This window comes from Bos taurus, chromosome 26 (assembly GCF_002263795.3).
Source record: "Bos taurus isolate L1 Dominette 01449 registration number 42190680 breed Hereford chromosome 26, ARS-UCD2.0, whole genome shotgun sequence".
NCBI classification, from domain to species: domain Eukaryota; kingdom Metazoa; phylum Chordata; class Mammalia; order Artiodactyla; family Bovidae; genus Bos; species Bos taurus.
In genome coordinates this window covers 29075339-29080259 of record NC_037353.1, presented here as the reverse complement: position 1 = coordinate 29080259, position 4921 = coordinate 29075339, and the positions used below count along the sequence as shown (strand labels likewise).

Below are 4921 nucleotides of genomic sequence, written 5' to 3'. Positions count from 1 at the left end.
AACAACCCTGGACCTCAATGATAGGTGGCATCTCTGTATCAACCAGTGACTTGGTATCAGGTAGGTGAATTATGACCCAGGAAAAGTGCACAGACTAGTCGTCATGTTAATGACTCTTCAAATAATTCAGAACATTCATTCAATGACAATTTTTTTTTGAAAATTAATCAAGATATTTAATAGACAGTGCAAACCATAATTTCATCTGAATATAAATGTATGCACATGTTTCCAATGGGTTATCTATCAGTTATCACAAACAGCAACAAGGACCTTAGAGCTATGTTAGAAAAATGTATAGCTGGAATTTAACTCAAACAATCTCACACACTCTCAAGAGAACACCATCCATTTCAAATCAGTGTCACAAACTCCAGAAAGACCAGGGGGGTGGGAGTGAGGAGTGGGCCAGGGTGGGGAACACAGGGGCCAGTACACAGGTGATGGACAGAAATACAGCTCTCGAGGAAACCAAAATAGATGCATTATTACAGCTAAGGACAAGGAAAAGCCTATGGCTTTTAAAAAACGACTCTTCTGCCAGTACCATACACGTCCTACAAAGAGATGTGCGACAAGTCAGCTGACTTAGAAGGACAGAGGCTACATTTTCAGGTCATTCTGACTGCAAACGGTCGACCCTTGCCATTGAGGTTCAGCAGTGGAGTTAGCGTAGTCCAGAAGCTCAATGTTGGATTTGCAAATACAGTTTATTTTACAGAAATTCAACATTATAAACAGCAGGCACCTCCCCTCACCCCACCCCACCCCCTCCCGCCCACCTGTCCCGCTGGGTGCAGACCATGCTATGCGGAGTGAGCAGTGATGCGGCCCTACTGCTTTGGAGGGAGATTTGAGAGCGATGGAACCTGCCTGCACCACCTCCGGCCTGCCCCGCACACGCACGCGCCTGCCCGCTGCGCAGGCCACCAGAGTCTGTCTGGGCTCAGCCCGCACTGGACCGGTTAAATGGTTCCAGCCCAGGTCTCTAATTCCTTCATGTCGTCGTCTTCTTCTTCCTTCTTCTTGGCGGGTTTTGATGGTAGGGATATAGAGGGAACACTCGGTAGAGGGACTGTTTCCGGTCCACTGATTTCCAGCAAATTCTTATCTAGTTCCTCCTGTTCTAGTTCTTCTAATTCTGCCATGAGCTCATCCTCGTCAAACTCTTCTCCAAACCCTACGGGTTTTGAAATAGCTGTTGAAATCTCTTCTGCAAGTTCCTGCTGGTCAGCAATGTCCTGCATTAACTCATCAACTTTGTCGATGTCCATGTTGTCGTGGGCAGCCTTCATGGCCTTGGCGGCATAGCCCATGTTCTTGAGCACCTCGGTGTTGGTGTTGGCATTCTCCAGGGCCTCTCGCTGGAACTCGATTGTTGACAGCGTGCGACAATTTTTTTTTCAATCAGCCACTAAATCTGCATTTTTGATTCCACAATTTCCATTGAGCTTTCTCTCTCGCTTTATTATGCTAATTCAATTCACATGTGTTGGGCATCTATCATATACAGGAACTGTGCAAAGTGCAGGGCAGGGAAGACACCCACAGTCCTTAGCTTTTGGAGTCTGTATTTTAGGAGGATAGAGGAGAGACAAACCCTGAAATAGAAAGGAATGGAGGAAAATGAGAAGGACAAGTATACAAATAATATAATTAGTGAAAATAACTTTTAATCAACCCCATTATACATTGCTCTCAGTTCAGTTCAGTCGCTCAGTTGTGTCTGACTCTTTGTGACCCCATGAATGCCAGCACGGCAGGCCTCCCTGTCCATCACCAATTCCTGGAGTTCACTCAGACACACGTCCATGAGTCAATGATGCCAACCAGCCATCTCATCCTCTGTCATCCCCTTCTCCTCCTGCCCCCAATCCCTCCCAGCATCAGAGTCTATTCCAATGAGTCAACTCTTCACATGAGGTGGCCAAAGTACTGGAGTTTCAGCTTTAGCATCATCCCTTCCAAAGAAATCCCAGGGTTGATCTCCTTCAGAAAAGACTGGTTGGATCTCCTTGCAGTCCAAGGGACTCTCAAGAGTCTTCTCCAACACCACAGTTCAAAAGCATCAATTCTTCAGCACTCAGCTTTCTTCAGAGTCCAACTCTCACATCCATACATGACCACAGGAAAAACCATAGCCTTGACTAGATCGACCTTTGTTGGCAAAGTAATGTCTCTGCTTTTGAATATGCTATCTAGGTTGGTCATAACTTTCCTTCCAGGAGTAAGCGTTTTTTTTAATTTCATGGCTGCAGTCACCTTCTGCAGTGATTTTGGAGCCCAAAAAGATGAAGTCTGACACTGTTTCCGTTGTTTCCCCATCTATTTCCCATGAAGTGATGGGACCAGATGCCATGATCTTCGTTTTCTGAATGTTGAGCTTTAAGTCAACTTTTTCACTCTCCTCTCTCACTTTCATCAAGAGGCTTTTTAGTTCCTCTTCACTTTCTGCCATAAGGGTGGTGTCATCTGCATATCTGAGGTAATTGATATTTCTTCCAGCAATCTTGATTCCAGCTTGTGTTTCTTCCAGTCCAGCGTTTCTCATGATGTACTCTGCATATAAGTTAAATATGCAGGGTGACAATATACAGCCTTGATGAACTCCTTTTCCTATTTGGAACCAGTCTGTTGTTCCATGTCCAATTCTAACTATTGCTTCCTGACCTGCATACAGATTTTTCAAGAGGCAGGTCAGGTGGTCTGGTATTCCCATCTCTTTCAGAATTGTCCACAGTTTATTGTGATCCACACAGTCAAAGGCTTTGGCATAGTCAATAAAGCAGAAATAGATGTTTTTCTGGAACTCTCTTGCTTTTTCCATGATCCAGCAGATGTTGGCAATTTGATCTCTGGTTCCTCTGCCTTTTCTAAAACCAGCTTGAACATCAGGAAGTTCACAGTTCACATATTGCTGAAGCCTGGCTTGGAGAATTTTGAGCATTACTTTACTAGCATGTGAGATGAGTGCAGTTGTGTGGTAGTTTGAGCATTCTTTGGCATTGCCTTTCTTTGAGATTGGAATGAAAACTGACCTTTTCCAGTCCTGTGGCCACTGCTGAGTTTTCAAAATTTGCTGGCATATTGAGTGCAGCACGTTCACAGCATCATCTTTCAGGATTTGAAATAGCTCAACTGGAATGCCATCACCTCCACTAGCTTTGTTTGTAGTGATGTTTTCTAAGGCCCACACCTGACTTCACATTCCAGGATGTCTGGCTCTAGGTGAGTGATCACACCATCGTGATTATCTGGGTCGTGAAGATCTTTTTGTACAGTTCTGTGTATTCTTGCCACCTCTTCTTAATATCTTCTGCTTCTGTTAGGTCTACACCATTTCTGTCCTTTATTGAGCCCATCTTGTATGAAATGTTTCCTTGGTATCTCTAATTTTCTTGAAGAGATCTCTAGTCTTTCCCATTCTGTTGTTTTCCTCTATTTTAGGTTTTCTTATCTCTTCTTGCTGTTCTTTGGATCTCTGCATTCAGATGATTATATCTTTCCTTTTCTCCTTTGCTTTTCGCTTCTCTTCTTTTCACAGCTGTTTGTAAGGCCTCCCCAGACAGTCATTTTGCTCTTTTGCATTTCTTTTCCATGGGGATGGTCTTGATCCCTGTCTCCTATACAGTGTCACGAACCTCATTCCATAGTTCATCTATCTATCAGATCTAGGCCCTTAAATCTATATCTCACTTCCACTGTATAATCATAAGGGATTTGATTTAGGTCATACCTGAATGGTCTAGTGGTTTTCCCTACTTTCTTCAATTTAAATCTGAATTTCATAATAAGGAGTTCATGATCTGAGCCACAGTCAGCTCCCAGTCTTGTTTCTGTTGACTGTGTAGAGCTTCTCCATCTTTGGCTGCAAAGAATATAATCAACCTGATTTCGGTGTTGACCATCTGGTGATGTCCATGTGTAGAGTCTTCTCTTGTGTTGTTGGAAGAGGGTGTTTGCTATGACTAGTGCATTTTCTTGGCAAAACTCTATTAGTCTTTGCCCTGCTTCATTCCATATTCCAAGGCCAAATTTGCCTGTTACTCCAGGTGTTTCTTGACTTCCTACTTTTGCATTCCAGTCCCCTATAATGAGAAGGACATCTTGTTTGTGTGTTAGTTCTAAAAGGTCTTGTAGGTCTTCATAGAACCATTCAACTTCAGCTTCTTTAGTGTTACTGGTTGGGGCATAGACTTGGATTACTGTGATATTGAATGGTTTGCCTTGGAAACGAACAGAGATCTTTCTGTTGTTTTTGAGATTGCATCCAAGTACTGCATTTCAGACTCTTTTGTTGACCATGATGGCTACTCCATTTCTTCTGAGTGATTCCTGCTCACAGTAGTAGATATAATGGTCATCTGAGTTACATTCACCCATTCCAGTCCATTTCAGTTCACTGATTCCTAGAATGTCGACCTTCACTCTTGCCATCTCTTGTTTGATCGCTTCCAATTTGCCTTGATTCATGGACCTGACATTCCAAGTTCATATGCAATATTGCTCTTTACAGCATTGGACCTTGCTTCTATCACCAGTCACATCCACAGATGGGTATTGTTTTTGCTTTGGCTCCATCCCTTCATTCTTTCTGGAGTTATTTCTCCACTGATCTCCAGTAGCATATTGGGCTCCTACTGACCTGGGGAGTTCCTCTTTCAGTATCCTATCATTTTGCCTTTTCATATTGTTCATGGCGTTCTCAAGGCAAGAATACTGAATTGGTTTGCCATTCCCTTCTCCAGTGGACCACATTCTGTCAGATCTCTCCACCATGCCCATACATTGGCATCTCTCCGTACATTGCTTTAGGTTTCTTTACATTTGTGATTTATTTACTGACTCTTAATGTACCTGGCATTTACAAATAATTGTTCAATAAATCCACCCAACATCTCTAAAAAGTGATTCTCATCCC

General features: G+C 43.1%; 1 pseudogene; it reads right to left on the bottom strand.

Moving 5' to 3' along the window:
* Positions 1-691: 691 nt before the first annotated feature.
* On the bottom strand, positions 692-1403 carry LOC100847703 (charged multivesicular body protein 4B pseudogene; annotated as a pseudogene).
* Positions 1404-4921: the final 3518 nt, after the last annotated feature.